The sequence below is a fragment of the Pseudorca crassidens genome, chromosome 2 (genome assembly GCF_039906515.1).
Source record: "Pseudorca crassidens isolate mPseCra1 chromosome 2, mPseCra1.hap1, whole genome shotgun sequence".
Lineage (NCBI taxonomy): Eukaryota > Metazoa > Chordata > Mammalia > Artiodactyla > Delphinidae > Pseudorca > Pseudorca crassidens.
The window spans coordinates 50,475,392-50,494,838 of record NC_090297.1 but is presented as its reverse complement, the minus strand read 5'-3'; the positions used below and the strand labels follow the sequence as shown (position 1 = coordinate 50,494,838).

Genomic DNA, 19,447 nt, shown 5'->3' with positions numbered 1-19,447 from the left:
ACTCAAAACACACAAACTACCAAAACTGAATCAAGAAGAAATAGAAAATCTGAATAGACCTAATTATTTTGATCAATAATCAAAAGCCTCCAAAAAAGAACAACTCAGGACTGCATGGCTTCACTGGTAGAGTCTACCAAGTGTTTCAAGAAATAACACCAATCCTTCTCAAACTCTTCCAAAAAACAGAAGAGGAGGAAACACTTCCTAACTCATTCTATGAGGTCAGCATTACTCTGATATCAAAACCAAAAAAGACATTACAAGAAAAGAAAACTATAGGCCAATATCCCTTTTGAATATAGATGCAAAAATCTCATCAAAATATCATCAAAACAAATCCAAGAGCATATTAAAAGGATTATACCCCATAACAAAGTGTGATTTTTATCCCAGGAATGCAAGGGTGGTTTAACATATGAAAAGCAATCAGTATATTACATCCTATTAATAGAAAAAAAAGAAAAAAACCCTCACAGTCATTTCAATTCATGCAGAAAAGGCGTTTGACAAAGTTAAAAACTTAACAATCTTTCATGATAAAATTATTCAGAAAACTAGGAGTAAAAGGCAACTTCCTCAACATGATAAAAGCCATGTGTGAAAACCCCACTCAGTGTGAAAGAATGAAAGCTTTCCCCCCAAGATCAGAAATAAGATGAGAATGTCCGCTTTTGTCACTTCTATTCAACGTGATACTGGAAGCTCTAGCCAGGGCAACAAGTCCAGAAAAAGAAAGAAAAGGCCTCCAAATTGAAAAGGAACAGGCAAAACTATCTGTATTCACAGATGATATGAATATATATACAATCTACATATGTGTATACATACACATACACATATATATACATATATATGTATATATATATGTATATATATATCTCACAGAGCTAATAAAGGAATTCAGAAAAGTTGCAGGAAACAAGACCAACATATAAAAATCTTATAGTAGTATTTCTATACACCAGCAATGAACAATCTGAAAAGAACAGAACAATTCCATTTAAAATCAAAATGAATAAAATAGTAATAAATTTAATTAAGGAGGAGTAAGACTCGTACACAGAAGACAACAAAACATTGCTCAAAGAAATTAAAGAAGACCTAAATAAATGGAAAGGCATTCCATGTTCATAGATTGGAAGACTTAATATTGTTAAGAGACAATACTCCTCAAATTGATCTACAGATTCAATGCAATCTCTATCAAAATTCTAACTGCCTTTGTGAAGAATGGACAAGCTGATTACATCCCTTGCATGTAGTTGCAAGGGATACCAAATATCCAAAATCTTGAAAAAGAACAAAATTCTTCATACTTCTCTATTTCAAAACTTACTACAAAGCTACAGTAATCAAAACACTGTGGTGCTGGCATGAGGACACACATATAGACCAACAGAATATAATTCAGAATCCAGAAATAAACCCAGACATCTATAAGGTACCAAGAATATTCAATTGGGGAAAGAATAGTCTTTTCAACAAATGGTACTGGGACAACTGGATAGCCACACACAAAAGAAGGAATTTGGATATCTACCTCAATCATACACAAAAATTAATTCAAAATGAATCAAAAGACCTAAATGTAAGAGCTAAAACTCTACAACTCTTGGAAGGAAACACAGGTGTAAATCTTCATGACCTCGGATTAGGCAATGGTTTCTTAAACATGATATCAAAATCATAGGCAACAAAAGAAAAAAAAATAGATAACTTAGTCTTTATAAAAATTTAAAAGAGCACTTTTGTTCATCAAAGCACACTGTCATTTAAATAAAAACAACTACAGAATGGGAGAAAATATTTGCATATCATCTATCTGTTAAGAGACTTGTCTGCAGAATATATAAATAACTTACAATGTAACAACAAGAAGATCAAACAATCCAATTTAAAAATGGGCCAAGGATCTGAATAGACTTTTTTCCAAAGAAGGTATTTTAATGGTCAATAAGCACATATAAAGATGCTCAAAATCATCAGTCACTTGGGAAATACAAATGAAAACCACAATGAGAAACCACTTCACCCCCACTGGATTGGCTACAAGCAAAACCAAACCAAACCAAACCAACCAAACAAACAAACAAAATAACAAGTGTCTGTGAGGTGTGAAGAAATTAAAACACCTATACATTGCTGGTAATAATGTAAAATGGTGCATCCACAATGGAAATGCAGCTCGGTAGTTCCTCAAAAAGTTAAATATTGAGTTAGCATAAGACCCAGCAAGTCCATTTATAGATACGTACCCAAAAAAATTTAAAACAGGTGTTTAAATGAAAACTTGTATGTGAATGTTCATAGCAACACTATTCACAACAGCCAAAAGGTAGTAACAACTCAGTGTCCACCAACTGACAAACGGATAAACAAAATGTGGTATTTGTGTATCATAAATGTTATTCAGCCATAAAAAGGAATGAAGTACTGATTCATGTTACTATTTAGATGAACCTTGAAAATGCTTTGCTAAGTGAAAGAAGCCAGACACAAAGGCCACATATTCTATGACTGTATTTATATGAAATGTCCAGAACAGACAAATCCATGGGAACAGAAAGATTAGTGGTTGCCAGGTGCTGGAGGGGAAGGGGAAGGCCCAGTGACTGCTCAATGGGCACAGCCTTTCTTTGTAGGTTAACGAAGATACTGTAGGATTAGATAGCGGTAATGCTTGTAAAACATTGTGAATTTATAAACACCACTGAACTGGACAGTTTAAAATGATGAAAAGGATGAATTTTATGTTATGTGAATTTTACCTCAATTGAAACAATACTGGAGAAGAGAGAAAGCACTTAATGATTCTTATTTTATGCCCAGCCTTATCTTAGGCTTTTTCCATCTGTTTTCTTGTCAATACAAGTGGACCATAAATTCATTTGTCCATAAGTAAGTCATGACCTAAATGAAGAGAATTTCCCAGCTGGAATTAAAACTTTAGCATTTGTTCCGATTCTACCTCCTCTGTGAAGCATTCCCTTAACTCTCCTAAGACAAAAAAAAAATGCCTACATATTACGGAACACTTCTCTACCTTCTTCCAGCTTCTGACATTTGCACACGTTATGCCTTGGCTTTATTTTTACATGTGTTTTCTTTTACCATATAACATGTTTGTTACCTGGTTTCTGAGCTCCTCAAGATCAGGACGGGTCCTTTGTGTTTACAGTTCTGTGCTCAGCACATAGTACATGCTCAATGAAGGTTTTTCACGGGCCAGCTGGAGTCACATATTTGGTCCCTGTAAATATACTACATTAATGGCTCCTAAAATAGCCATGCCTGCTTGACTTGCCTGTGCAACACTCAGCATCCATTTCCCAGAAAGAAACTAGGTCACATCTGGGACGCATGAACAGTTTTAAGAAAAGTTCTGTCTAAAACTCAAAAACCCTTCAGTGTATATCAAATATTATCAAGCTGATGATGCCAAAAAACTGTAAGGGATTAAAACTTCATTTCATTATTACATTTTTGGTCTTTGCTCTTTTACTTCATTTAATAAGTTTTATAGCAACAGAACGACTTGCACATGTTGGAAATCAAAACAGGATGAAAATGGCGAAAAGAAAAGCAAAACATTTCACTTTATGCTTCTTTTTCTTTGTTTGTGAGTTCTCCCCTGCGCTGTGGTTATTTTGTACCAGGTCTGTCTTTCTGGTTATGGGGACGACTTGTGCACATAAGATCTAAGACATCTCTGCCTTCCTGTAAAAATGTGTGTCAACGGAGAAAAAAATAGATTTCTATCAATAAAGAGGATCTGAGGATGTGAGCCTCTCCTGACCGCAGTAACATGTAGGATGCTTCAGTAGGGAAGCACTTGGAATGACCTGCCTTTGGTGGTTTCTAGGGACAACAGCAGAATTTGCTGGGTGCCCACAAACCTTTGGTTGTCCCTGTGCCAGAACATAGTTCACGTGTTCTTGTTACTTTCTCTTTTGTTTGTGATTCTTAAAGTATCTTTTTTTTGTGAAAAGGAGGCAAAATACTTCCTTTCTGATAGCACATCCTTGGAAAATCGTAAATCGTTCCAAAATGGAATGGCACAAAAGCACAGTAGGCATTCCATTAATTATATTATGCCCACTCACCTCCACTCTTCCCCCAGGTACCTAAAATGGCACAAAGAAAATTCACATTCTCGCTCTCTGCTGCACCATTTCCCTCTGAATTTTTTTTGAAACCTAGAACAGATTTTACACCTTCATAAATGTTAGCATTTTGTTGCTGTTGCTCAGGCTAAACCGGCCGATTAATCCTGATTCTTTCTCTTTCTTCTGTTGACATTCCATATTGGAGAAAGGAGGTCATCTGATGGAAAGGATCTGAGTCCTGTGTCTCAAATTCTGGTGAAATCTGTTCTCCCTTATCCTGTCTCAGACCCCTTACTTCAGATTTATCAGCATTTATTGAATATCTGTTATAAATAGTGACTGGTTCTCTGCTTGGCTGTAGTAGGGGCTCAAAAATCGACTCTATTCCCATCTCCCTCCCATTTGTTATAAATATTCATTGTCTTAGTCAGGGCCGTGGCCAGAAACAGAAAACATGTTCACATTGGATTCTGATGAGAATTAAATGCAGAGACAGTTTACAGAAGTATGAATGGAGTTGGGGAAACCAAAAAGTCATCCTGAGGCACCCAGAGATAGCAACGTCAAGTAGCTGTTACTCTTTAGGCCTGAAGAAGCAAGGGGAGGCCACAGTATCATGGAGCTTGGTGAGAGCTGGTGCTCTGAAAGGCTGCTGCCCATAAGGGCTGCAGTCATAAAGGGACCAGCTACCATTAGACTCTCGGCATTGAAGAGGTGGGGAGAGGTTACTCCTTGTTGGCTGAACTGAACAGGAAGCCAGAGGGCAAAGGGAGCCTGGCTGATGCAGTCTGCAGGGCAGAGAAGTGAAGGGTATGGATCTAGGTGACCAAATGGAAAATAAAGAGCATGCTCACTTCATAATTTAACTTCAGAGCAATTCATGAAGCAGCATTATTATCCAAATTTTACAAATGATGACACTGAGGCAGTCAAGTTCAAATAACTTGCTGAAGGTCACATGGCTACTAGGTGGCAGCCTTTGGATTTAAATTCACGTCTTCTAGTTCCACACCTATTCTTTTATACCAGAATGTCTGTCTTACAGTTGACATTACATGACCAACCTTATATTTCTGACAATGTGAATCTTGTCAATGATTATGACTTCCATATTTAATTTGGCTGTTAGGAAATTCAGAGTCAACGTTAAGCCCCCATTGCTAAGTGTGCAGGATTTGCATTTCTCAGTGGCCTTAACTTACTGTTTTGATCTTACTTTCCTTTTGCCCTGATTTTTAAAATCTTTTTATATTACAGATATTCTCTTCCATGTCTTTTTTGAAGAGGTGAAGGATAAACAAATGAATAAATGAGTAGCTAGTATCTGGGTAACCTTTGGCCTGTGCTTGATCAGCCTTTCTCCTAATACAGACTACCACTGTATAGGGCCCCCTAACCCTCACCTCCACCTTCAAACACACACATCCATGATCTCTGCTTCAGAGTTGGTTTTATCATCACAGCCTTTTTCAACAAACTACCCCCAGCAGCCACTACCCATCAATTAATATTGGCAGGGGAGTGGAAACCTATTTGCTATGCCTGGTATAATATGACCAGTAAATTGACCGATAAATCTACAGGGTCTATAATATGGAAATGCCCTATGGAGAGAGTAGCTTCTTTTTTAAAAAATTTAATTTAATTAAGTTATTTATACAGCATGGAGAGAGTAGCTTCTATGCTTAATCACAGACATCCTGAGAGCTTTTACTTAAGCTCATTGCATGTGATGCCCATCATTATAGTCTGACTGCTCCCCATACTTAGTAAAAGGCAAGATGAGCAATACGGGAGTGCACTCCCTCTACAAATAATTAATTTTTCTTCTTCAGACTCAAATGTGTGGCATTATTCCAAGATATCTCAATGGGTATTTTTTAAAGTTGCTTGCTATTGGTTTTTATCATTCTAGATAAAGGTCTATTGGGCCTTATTAATAGAGTTAGCTCTGCTAAAGCTGCCGGGTCACAGTAACATTATCTCACATCCTGAAGCAGCACGACTGCACCATTCAGAAGACAGTGGAATTTGTTTAAGCAATTTGAGACTTGGATTTCATTCAAGACCATTTAGTGGTTCCCAAAGGACCATTATTAAGAAGACTTGCCCATAAGTTCGTAATGGCCCTGGAATCAAAATATTACAGATAATAGCAGTTTCTTAGAGTTCTATATGTATTGGTATATTATAATGTGTTTTCAGGTATATCATTTCATAACCTCCAAACAAAGCTTTAACAAGTTTCATAGTAATGCACATATCTGTCTGTAGGTATATAAATATATAAACACAATGAGTTTGAGTCTGTGGAGGATCTACCCAAACTTGCTGATTGCCGTCATTAATATGTTCTTTAATCAAATTGTTCACCTTCTGCTCTGCTGTGTGAAACTCAGGTTCACTGGCCTGTGAGCTTTGATCATAAGGAATGATTATTCTTTTACTCCACTGACAGCCTGAGCACTTTCTCTTTCTCCCCCAAGTCCACAGATTGACACAGATGTGGCTATTTCTGATTCAGATACAGTCTGTTCTTTGATATATTTGAAACTAAAACTAAGAAAGTATTCAGGATTCTGACCCTTCCAATGTAGAATCTTCCTGGAAGTTCTTCTTTTCCATGTTCTTACTACTCCTCTATTTGTTTCAAAGATGAACAATGAACACATTGATGATGTTTGCACATTTAAAAAATTACTGTCTCATATATCACCTCATTATTTTTCCATATCATCCTGTATAGTGGATATCATGATTCATACTTTACCAGTGGAGATACTAATGCTCTGGCATTCAGAGCTACCCTAGCTCTGGGAGGGTCAGCTGATCCAGTGATGCCATAGTCATTAGTGTTCATCATTTATTGCTGATTTTAAAATATCTGCTGTTCCTTTGTGTGTGTACAACACAATACCAGACATTGGGAGTGATATACAGATATACAGAACAAATCGGAACATGTCCTCCAAGCCCCAAGGTGTCATACTTCTTTCTTCCTCCAAGTCTTTCCAAGTACTGTTTTTTCCGCCTAACTCTTCTTGACTCTTCCTCATTTCTCTAAACTTCATGAGCAGGGTAGCAGGTCTGTATTCACTGCTGTATCCCTGTCACTAGTGCTCTGTACATGGTAAATGGTCCATCGGTATTTGATGACTGATTTTTGAACTCGGCATATCAATTTGTCTCTTGCTGTCCCTGCAGGAATTTCAGTTCCTTGTTGCCCCGTTGTAACTACAGCTCACATTTCTCTTGCCCTTGGAGTCCTAATGCCATTTCTGCACTCTGAAATAAACTCCTGAAAAAATAGGTGATACAGATGGTCTCAAAAGTCTTTTTTCTGTGACAATTTGTCTCGAAACTTGACCTGGGCCCACTGTCAGTCCAAAATAGAAAGAGTTGATCAGGGACAACACTGAGAACTAAGCATAAAGCCTGTTAAAATTCACCAGTTTAATAAAAAATTAATCAGTTTCTGACTTTTGTACTAGAAATAGAATCATAAATTATATCCTTTGCAAATCCAGATTCTCAGCTATATTAATTGTTAACACTCAGCATATAATATCTATGACAAAGTTACAATAAAATTATTGCTTCCAGAGTGAGTAGAACATAAATTTAAAAGATTTAACAGGAGGAAATATCCTAACTCCATTATAATGTTCCAATGTTGTTTCACAGACATAAGAAATATTGTGTATATATTTAACTCTATGAAACTTTGTCATCATCATCATCATCTTCTATTCAAACATCTCTGCATTTCTGGCACGAGCACTGGGGCTGAAGCATAGTGTGTACTTAGCAAATGTTTTTGAATTGAATGAATACACTTACTAGGACTGATCCTTGACAAGAACTTTATGGTGTACAAAGTGAACAGTTGTCCAGACATTATTCCATTGGAACCTCATAACAGCCTAGTGGGTTGGATAGAGGGATGACTACCAACTCTACCTTAAAAATAAGAAAAGAACAACTCAGAGGGATTAACTGATTCATCTAAGTTCACATACAGCTAGTATGTGATAGAGCTGTCATTCAAATCCAAGTCTTGCAATTCCAAGTCCCGACGCTTTTCTGACTTGACTTTCAAACTTAAGTTAATATATGGTATGAGGACTGAGAATTCCTTAACAAGTCAAGTGGCACTCAATATATTTGTAAAATATCAAAATAAAATTTTTCTAATTTTTTAAATTAGAGTCATTAATCTAAATAAACACAGACACCATTAAAACAAATTTAGAACCTGCAAATAATTGAACACATTGTCTTAGGACTAAAATGAGAGGAAACCACGGGGTATATGGAATAAAAACAATCATGCTGTTAGTGAAATGTCAGTATCTCTTAGTCTGAAGGAGTGAGTAATTATCACAAGAGGAAAGGAAAAATAAACCGTAATTAAGCAATGATTGTAATAGTGTTCCTCTGGGGATAATTGTTTGTCTTTATTGCATTCCAGCAACACTACTCTATAGATGATATAGAACCTACTATTTTCATTTTAATAGTTACATTTGATCCATGCATTTTTAAATCTATGATTTTAATAAACAAATTGTTTTCTTAAGGTATTTTAAGTTTAGTAATGCTTTAGTTTTTATGTAAGGCACTATGAACATTTTTAAACAACCAGTGCCTCATTATTTAACAAAAACAACAGACCATTGTTAATTCATTTGGCCCAACAATGAATAAACATCAATAACTCTGCAGTAATTAGAGCTGCTCAGAGAGACAGAGCAACTCAGGAGCTCCACATTTTACTGAAATCCTCAGGCTGAGGCTGGTAGGGGTGCCAAAGAGAAAATTCCAGCATCCAGTTGTAGGATGGGCTTCTTATTTCTTTGTTAATTTTTAAAATAAATTGTAACTGTCCTCATTTCAAGAAAGGTCTTCAATTTATTTACAACAAAAGTACAGGTATAATAAAATAAACAATCCGAAGTCACTAAAAACAACCAATCAGTAAAAGAGGAAAGGAGAAAAAATTTATCAGGAATTCACAGGAAAATACAACTGAGTGTGTATCATATGTAGTCATGAACTTCTTAGCAACTGAGGAAAAGAAGGAAACATTATTCTTACTATTTAGCAGAGCCTGGAGTTCTGTGAGGCTTTGGATTCAAATCTGTTCTTAGAAAAGGCTTTACATAAATAATGTAAATGAGAGCACACTTTACAACAAAAGTATACACATATCCCTCACATGAGTACATTTTATAGATATGGCCTTGGTGAAATCCAAAACAAACGGGAAAGATAAGACTGTGGTGTGGACCAGAGTGATATGGCTTCCTGGGGATGGGCGCCAGCGGAGAAAAGTTAATAGGTGGGACAGGAGAGCTGAGGCAGTTGGGGAGGTTCCCACTTCACATAACCCTACATTTCTATGTGAAGTAGGACGTACCCCCTCCCCTATTTAACACCTTTCAGTGGCAACCCATTGCTTTCATGATAAAAGGAGATTCTTACCATGGCCTTCAAGGCCCTACATGATCCCGCCTCTACCCATTTGCAGTCGCATTTCCCTTGGATAACTCTGCTCTCACCATGATGGATCCCTTCCAATTCTTCAAATGCATTGAGCTCGTCCTACTAAGTGCTTCTTCAGAGGCTGCTCCTTCTGCCTGAAATGCTCTCTCCTTGCCCTTTAGCCTGGCTAATTCCTGCTCATTTAAAAGATTTTGGCTTAAGTATTCCTGCTACAAAGAAGACCACACTGACCACTGCCTCGCCCCATTTGTATTAAATCACATCTATAATTCTTTTACACAGAATGTGGCATTTTTCTTCATAGCTAATTTATTTAACAACCTATTTGGACTTTTATTAACTTAAATTCTTCTTATATGTATATACATGGGGTAGGATACAGACATACGTATATTTTCTAGGACCGAGACGGCCTAGAAGCACATCTAGCATCCGGATCTTGGTTTCTAACATCATTCTCCAATAAAAGGAGCTAGGGCTCCCTGGAGAAATGACTGATTCTAGGGGCAGAGAGAATGCAAGATGAGCCTAGAGCATCTCGCAGTGACAGAAAACAAGGAAGTGCTTTAAAAAATGGTGATATGGGGCTTCCCTGGTGGCGCAGTGGTTGGGAGTCCGCCTGCCGTTGCAGGGGACGCGGGTTCGTGCCACGGAGCGGCTGGGCCCGTGAGCCATGGCCGCTGAGCCTGAGCGTCCGGGGCCTGTACTCCTTAACAGGAGAGGCCACAAAAGTGAGAGGCCTGCGTGCCGAAAAAAAAAAATGGTGATATGTGAAAAGCACATGGCAGTCAACCTGAAAGAGCCCCCAATGGCCAAAGCTGGAACAGTTTGAGCAACAAAGTAAATAATGATAGTATTGTATTATAACCTAAAGAATAAAACAAACATCTATGAATCCATAATGATATACATGATAGAATAAATAAATAAATAATTGGAGGAGAAGAGACAAATGTTTCTTACAGAAGAATTACAAATAATAAGAGCAGTTGCTCCCCCTTCCAGAAGGTAGAGCTTAATTCCCCTCCCCTGGAGTGTAGGCTAGGCTGAGTCAACTCCCTTCTAACTAATAGAATATGAAAGCAGTTACTGTAAAAGTAGTAATTTTACAGTAAAGAAATATGACAAACACCACTTCACTAAATGATTAAGGTTAACATCACTAGTGATAAGTCATGTTTATAGCATGTATCCTTGACACAATGTGATGAGAAGCACACTCCACCTTTGGATTATTCATCCAAAAAATCCATAACTCCAGTTGATTGTGAGAAAACATCAGACAAACCCCAGTTCCTAACTGGTAATTTTCAAGAGTGTCAAGGTCATAAAAAACAAAGGAAGTCTGAGAAGCTGGCACAGTTTGGAGGAGAGTAGCGATACATGCCGACTAAATGCAATGTGGTGTCCTGCATGGAATCCTGGGACAAAAACATTAGTGGAAAAGCTGGTAAAGTCTGTAGTTCAGTTAGGAGTATCGTACCAACGTTAATGCTTAGTGATAAATATGCTTTGGTTGTGTTACACATTAACACTAGGGGAGACGCAGGAAGCACATATAGGAACTCTCTATACTGTTTGCAATTGTTCTGTAAAACTAAAATTATTTCAAAATGAGAAGTTAAAAATATCTTCTCCCACTGAACTCTGTTAGCAGGAATCATCCTGTAGTGATCACTACTATATGTCCATTCCTAGAACAGGGCTGTATGCTGGATAAGACTTTGGTTCTAGAGCCCGGCTGTACATTTAATTCCTGTCTTGGCCACTTATCAGCTGTGTTATGAGCAAGTTTCTTAAGTATTCCAGTCTCAGTGTTCTCATCTATAAAGAGGAAGATAAGGTGGTTGCGAGAACGGCAGGGCTTACTGTGTATAAAACACAAACAACATTGCAAGGTTAGTTATCATTGACATAACTCTCATTCAATGTATCATTGTTGAATGACAGAAAGAATGACACAAGGTTTTTGCTAAGAAAGAGTCACAATTCTATTAAAGTCATAAAGAGAGAGTGTTTGGAGAAAAGGTTCGGGGCACAGAGTAGTATGAATGAAATGGGGGTTCCATGAGGCACAGTGGGTAGGTTGGCAGTAAAGATGGCAGAAGTATAAATTGTGGAGAGTGAAGCAAGGAGCAGTACTGGTATGGAAGTATGTCTGAGGGCCTTGTATCAATATTTTGATTAATAGTGAAGAGCGATTAGCCTCTCTGGGGCATGCTGCCTTAGGTAGGTTCTTCACTGGAACCGCACTCTGCTCTGTATTTGCAGAGGGTTGACCCCTGAAGCATACATTTCTCAGCCTCCCACTTCTGATGGTTTCCAGCTGAATATGGCCAAATGGGAGGCAACGGTGAGACAATGGAGGGTGGGAGATTGGAGTCCCTGGCTGGGGCAATGACTCCAGCAGCAGCTACATCTCCATGAACAGTCCTGCCATGGTCTCAGCTTTTGCCCAGAGGCCAGTGGTACCACCTCTTCCTCTGTCCCTGTAACCTAGGGTCTTAATGGCCTCCTTCTGTCAATGACTCTTGGGTTGCCTCCCTGTCCTCATTTTGGCTCTCAGTTCCTCCGTTACCCGTGTAACTTTACCAGTTTTGGAATCGCTACTATGAATGCTCAGGTGGTTTCTACTTCCTGATTAGATTCTGACAAAAACAAAGGTCATGATGAAATTCCCTGTTTTCCAGACCGACTGAAACTCTGGGGCAAGGTTTCCCATTGCTACACTGGTTGTTTTCCTAAGTATCTATTATAGTCAATGTGCTGTGAACCATCCTGGGCTTCAGGTATCGTGATGTTTAGAAGAAGGAGGTGTTGCGGAGAGCCTGTTTAGGATTACTGAAGCACCACTGCTTTCCAGACAGTCCCAGACAGATAGGAAACATCTGATGGGAGGAGGAAGTTTCAGAATCACAGTGACACAACAGCCAGCCCCAATGATAGATCCATCAGGGGTTATACGGGCCAAAGAGCTCCCCTGCTCAGAAGTATGCCACAGTGGGACTCCCCTAGTGGCGCAGTGGTTAAGAATCCACCTGCCAATGCAGGAGACATGGGTACGAGCCCTGGTCCGGGAAGATCCCACATGCTGTGGAACAACTAAGCCTGTGAGCCACAACTACTGAACCTGTGCTCTAGAGCCTGTGAGCCACAAGTACTGAGCCCGCACACCCAGAGCCCACGGTCCACAACAGGAGAAGCCACTGCAATGAGAAGCCTGCGCACCTTAACAAAGGGTAGAGCCCCTCCTTGCCGCGACTAGGGAAAGCCCGCTCGCAGCAACGAAGACCCAACGCAGCCAAAAATAAATTAATTAATTAAAAAATAATAATAATTTTTAAGAAAGGAAGTATGCCAGAGTATTGGAGCCAGAGCAGGGGCATCCATACCATTCCAGGTCCTTTAAATAAACCTGGCTTAGTCATGCTGGGACTTCATACAAAAAGATGCTACTATCACCAGCACTGTGTCTCCAGCATTCATTTAGACTGCCTCTCACGTGAGTTCTTGCTCTCTTCTTCCTCATTTGGGCTCCATTTCTCACACTTATTCCTCACCTCACCCTTGGGAATAACAACCTGGCTTGGCCGGCTGCCCTACCTTGACCTTGGTATCCCTTCCAGAAGGTCATTCTGGCATTTGTCTCCCAGCTCCTCACAGCCCCACCACAGTGATGGAAGATTCTCCTTCCACACCCCCACTTAGGACCTTACCAGGGTCTTCCTTTTATTTCCGTTTACCCTTAAAAATAGGAAACCAAATGAAAGACAGCATGCGAGAGTTGATGATGAGATTGGCAGCAACAAGTCAGGCTAGAATAAAGGGAAGAGAGATAGAGGCAAGAAGTTAGCTAGGAAGCTTTTAGATGTAGTTAGAACCTAGACTCTCAGAGTGGAAGAGGTGAAGATGTATGGGAAATCCAAGAGATTTCTTTAAAGGAAGATAATAATAGTAATAATATTTAATTATAAAGACACAGAGTATCTAATCTCTTCCTTTTAGCCTCAGTCAGATGGTTCCATAAACATCCTTGCCTGTCTGAGAGACAGCAGCAGTGACAAGTAGGGTTGTTAGGGTGAGTGGGCTTTTGCTTCTCCACAATTTCCACTGGTTTTCCCCTTTAATTCCTTGATCTTGGACAGCTGACGTTTTCTCATTCTTATGGAAAGGACTTTGCAAAAGCAGTTTTGTGAAGTCTGGTAGCTCCTACTTTCCACCAAATTGAGTGCCCAGAGCAATTCCTATATAGAAATTCTCAGTTCTCTACAGAAAGGTAGTTTATTGCTATCAAAGATTGATCACGGCACTTAAAATCTATACTTTATTTTAAAACAATACCATTAGGCAGTGATTCTAAACAACCACGTGCACTCCCATTCAAACCAGGCTCATACATGCCTTCTTTCCCTCTCCTGTAAAGGTGAGCCCGGCAGTGTTCACTTCCCCAGAGGTGGCTCTTTGATGAAAAATAATGAAAATGTTTGTCACCACAGGCTGATACTGAGAAGTTACCTACTCAGCCTAGACAGCAGCCTATTTTTAGCTAAGAATCCAGGAAGAAAATGTATCTGAAGTGTGATATTGTGAAGAGTATGGGTTTTGTATGCATTCAGAGTTAGTTTGAGTCCTTGCTTTCACGATTTACTGGCTCTGTGACTATTGGTAATTTATTTAACTTCCCTGTGCTTCAGTTCACTTACCATTTATTATTTCCTATCACAAAAATCAGGATAGTAATATGCCCCTTATAGTGCTATTTAAAGGATTAAATGAGTATTACTATCTGACCTGGCATGTCTGGCATTTAGTGGCTTGTTATTGCTGGTGATGGTGTTTTTAAGTGTATTTCCTGAAGGATCGTCTCTCTTATTCTCTCCCAGAGAAAAAGTGAAGTTACCGCTATAGTTAGATTGTAATGGTTCTTAATGCCAGCTGCATTTGAGAATTACTTGGCAGAGATTTTCAAATAAACCAATGCCAGGCCACATCTCAGAACAATTCAGTCAGAATCTCTGGAGGTGGAACCCAAACAGGTTCTTCTAATAATGCAATTGGGAGTGAGAATCACTAGGTTAGAGGAACCACAGATCTGAAGTTGGATGGTGTGATGGTTAATTTCGTGTGTCAACTTGACAGGGCCATGGGGTATCCAAATATTTGGTTAAACATTAGTTCTGTGTGTGTCTGTGAGGGTGTTTCTGGATGAGATTAGCACTTGAATCCGTAGAATAAGTAGAGCAGATTGCCCTCCCTAATGTGGGTGCGCATCATCCAATCTTCTGAGGGCCTGAATAGAACCGAAAGGTGGAGGGAGAATTCTCTCTGCCTAACTGCTTAAGGTGGGACATTGTCTTCTGCCCTTGGACTTGGATTTATATCATTGGCTCTTCCTGAGCTTTTGGACTCGGAACTTATATACCACTGGACTTCCTGGGTCTCCAGCTTACAGACAGCAGATCGTGGGATATCTTAGACTCCATAATTTTGTGAGCCAATTCCTTATAACAAGTATCTATCTATCTATCTACACACACAAACACACACATACACACAGATATATATATATATATGTGTGTGTGTGTGTATACATATATACACACTGTTGGTTCTGTTTCTCTGGAGAAGTCTAATACAGATGACGCTCTTATGATCCTTTGTGCTCTCCAGATTTGAGAAGACTACCTGTTATTCTTCCTCTTTTATGAGGAACATGGACCTTCATTTTCCTAAAAGAGACAATTTCAGTTTAATATCACCCTGTATTTCAGGTCCAGGGTGGAAGGATTTGACTCAATCTACTTGCAAAAGTATGATTTGATGAGCAGTATGTTGCAGTTATCCAGTGGATAAATATAAATTAAGTCATGTTCATATTTAGGGACCACTCATGGATGCTTATATATTGGTATATACCTATTAATCCATTATAGTTGTTTCTTTTTTTGATGCAACAATTGCCCTGTTTTGGCCAGTGGAAACTCTTCGAGTTTATCCAGTGTAAGATACTATCATTATTAGCTATTTTTATTGGTACATAAACTATAATATATTTGAAAGTGAGAGCTGTGATTAAAGTGTAGTATGAGAAACAATAATTTTTAGAACACTGAATTAAGTACAAATGCAAAAGGTTGTGAGGAGAGGAAAATGATAAGGAAAGGTTTAAAAGGGTAACACATTGTTATCTCATTCTACATTTACAGTCATAAAGGTGTTTTTTTTAACCACTTCCTCACCAACTCAATCACCTTTAGAATAAAGTCAACATTGTACTTACTTCCTGTAGATTTCATAAGCTCCCAGAAGTTTCCTGGCAAGACCCTGTATTAAAAGGAGCAGGTGATATCAAGGTCAAGTATATGTTTCTGATATAAATAGCAGGAAGTCTATAAAGTGTTTATTTTAAGAAAAGTAGGTTTGAAACATATGCTTGAATATACAGAAGCACAATACGTTCTCCAGCGCAATATAACACCTGTGTAGAACAGCTAAGCCATATGCTTCAGAAATTATACTTTAAAAATTACTATGTAGATGTCAAAAAGGAAAATGCACATTTGTAAAAAAAAAGTTTGTTATTAACATAACTCAACTGTATGGTTTCTTCACATCTTTCTTAACTGTGACAAGTATTTTTAAAATCTTCTAGGATATGCCAAAACTTCTTCTAAAATCATTAACGTATAATAAACCAAAAGTCTTAGAAACCTATTGTCAAAAGGATGATATTAAAATTTCTATACAATATTGGAATTTAAATCAGCTCAATTTTAATGCAACTCATGAAATTTAGTATTAGAAACTCAATGTGTCACAAAATAGCTAATGTTAGATATATTTCCCATTGGTATCTTCTTGGTCTCAAGGAAAGAGCTTTCTGCCCTTTTTAGCCGAAGATCTAACACTATGTTAAGGTTGTCCATGTTGTAGGTATGTACATGTGTTTAGGGTTAGGGTGTGCACAGGAAGGGGAGATAAGAGTGAGAAGTCCTCAGGCTGCTGTGTGTGACTAGAGAGGTTCCTACCTGGAATATATAATAGAGGGGAGGAAGACTTAAAGTTAGAATAAATAGAAATACTAAATTTAAAAAGATCACCAAGAAATGCAGGATTGAATTTTCAGCTAGTATTTGACACTAGCTATCCCAATGGCTTGATCTATGGTGCTTCAAGAGCTACAATTTAATTTAACTGAAAGGGCAATTTAATTGAATTGAAAGATTTATTATAATGTGTTTCTAAATAAAAATCTTCTTTAAGCCTATTTTTAATGACTAGTTTAGACCTTGATAATTAATAATATTCATTTGTAAGACAATATTTGATATAGTAAAGTAGTGAATATAGTAAATTGATACAGTAATGTAGTAAATAGCATTTTGTTTCTATAATTAGCTGAAACAACCAAATTGCACTTAGTAACCATTAATTTGCTGAATAAACCTTATTCACAGATAACATGAAAGAAACATTCATATGACTCAGGTCAAAACATTATGGATTCTTGGTTCATTGGGTTCAAATTACTATAGTGGTTCTATATGAGTGCAATAAAATGCTCGATACAAAAATGGAATAAGTCTGGAAGATGTCTCACAACTTATCTCTCTCTAGGAGATTCACAATGCACATACCATATTTAGACTATTCTAAGATATCCTATAATAACAAAAGCCTGTTTAACTCAGCGTTTCCCAAACTTAGTTGGCTCTGGCTCACTTTTCCAAGGAAAACCTATTATTCTGGCAAACCCTGTAGATCAAACCCTGTTGGCTGCCTACACAACAGCTCTTCCCTCCTCCCCTTTTCTAACAGAACAATGATTTCATTGGAACGGCAATATGCCCAGTCCCAGTGCATCTTGAGTTCTCTAAGCCAGTCTTAAGAATCCCTAGGGGCAGATCTGTGATGCAGAACCTGGCCAACGAGACCTAAGGAGAAGTCTGCTGGGAGGCTCTTCCTTGATCAAAAACGGTGGCATTGCGAGAAGGTCCTCGATGCTGTTATGTGAAAAATGAGATGCCTCTGAAAGTGACAGCATCTTGGCAATCAGGAAGTAACAAACCTAAGGTCAAAAGCCAGCTGGCTGAGGTGGGAGGAACAGAAGGATAAAACGGGCTTGGATCTTCGATGGAATTGTTGAATCCACACGCCAACTTGATGACTGCCTGCCTCCATATTTCTTAATAAGGAAAAAAAAATCTTATATAAGCTACTCTCGGGTTATTATCACTTGCAGCTCAGCACCATCCCGAGTGACAAACATTCTCTCGGGAAACCCTGGAGTAGAATAAGAGGGTGTCCTGATGATTTCCTGGGAGATTGAGCACTCAACACACACTAGTGGGAAAAGGAAGCAAGAAGCGTTGTTCAGGGCTGGGACCAAGGGCACTAATTTAACAAGACTGAGCCTGATGTTCAGATCATGGCAAACTTGGCTTCATATGGGTCAGGGTGGTGCTAATAGTTTGAGGTATATCAATTGTGAGGTGCATCAGTAAGGGTAGAAAAGATTATGCTGAGGGAAGAAACCACCTTAAAACTTATGTCTCACTCAAGCTGCATGTTCACTGTGGGTTGGTTGGGGGCTCTCCTCTGACTCATCTTTACTCTGGAGCCCAGGAGGAGGGAGAACACTGGAACAGTGCTGGCTGTCGTACGGGAGAAAAGAAAGTTCTGGGGATTCTCACTTAACAAAGACTTGGTCCATAAATCACACCCATCATTTCTCACAGATCATTAAACAGAACTGGTTACAAGATTCCACTCAACCATAAGAGATCAGGAACGGCAAGCCCTCGGAGAACATCTTCACTGGCTATCACTCATGTCAGCGGAGCTGGCATCGCAATAGAAGTTTCTTGCCAGAAAGCATGCTTGAGGCCTTTGGATTCTCTCTGGGAGGTCTGTATGGGCAAAAGCAAGACCTGGGTTGGTGGCTGGAGAATTACAGGGAACTGCATTTGGCCCTGGGGCAGAGAGCTCATAAGTGCTAGATAATGTATCAGGGTTCTATCAAACTGCTTAAAATCCAAGCAGGACTCTGGCCCCAGGAGAGAAACTGGAGGGCCAGATGCTTACCTCTAGTTTCTGTTTGCTGAGTTCAGGTAGATAAGCCTTCCATATGGTTTAATTTGAGAGGGATTTCTGGGGCCAGGTGGGATGGGAGAGACGATTTATAAGTCAGAGTAGCAGGAAGGTGAATTTAACTTATGGTTGAAGGAGAGCCAAGGTTCTACCCAGGGAGACAGTTTCAAAAGTCAAATTTGAAGGGATTAGTGAGGCCAGAAATAAGAGAATAAGTAAACAAAGCTCAGGAGGATTACATGCGGAATGCAATAAAATGTGAGGCATGGACTTTGACAAATGGCTTAGGAATAACGCAGTGAACCATGTGAGTGGACTCAACATTTCTTTCTTTGTGCCTAGCATAAGAAGAATTGAGCAATTTCAAGGGGTCATGCCAGACTGGATAAACATGTTTGTCCCTTGGGGAGAAGCCTGTGATTTAGTGAGGTTCCCAGTGCCTAGGGCCTAATGGCAGAAAGACGAATTCCAGACTCACTGGCTGGGGAAGAGCTGCAGCTGGTCGGAATTGGGTGTACACCGCCTGCCTCAGCCTGGCTTATCTTCGGGATGGAGCAGAGCTGAATCTTCGGGTGAAAGACCTTCAGTACCTGAGCTTAGCAGAGCTGAGAAAGGCAGGGCTGGATGTTTCATCACTTACAGATGAGTCTTTCCAGACAGGCCTGCATTACTGACATCCTTAGACCTCTTGTAGAACCTATCAACCGTGGTGTGCATTGGGCATCTAGTATGACATTTCTGGG

The 19,447-nt window shown here is 39.1% G+C and overlaps 1 long non-coding RNA gene across 1 annotated transcript; it reads right to left on the bottom strand.

The window, feature by feature from the left end:
• Window positions 1–6,965: 6,965 nt before the first annotated feature.
• Window positions 6,966–18,607, bottom strand: LOC137218796 (uncharacterized). Its single transcript, XR_010940857.1, has 4 exons — window positions 18,390–18,607; window positions 15,895–15,938; window positions 7,950–8,069; window positions 6,966–7,485 (listed from the first exon to the last, which is right to left on the bottom strand). It is a non-coding gene; the product is annotated as an uncharacterized lncRNA (long non-coding RNA).
• Window positions 18,608–19,447: the final 840 nt, after the last annotated feature.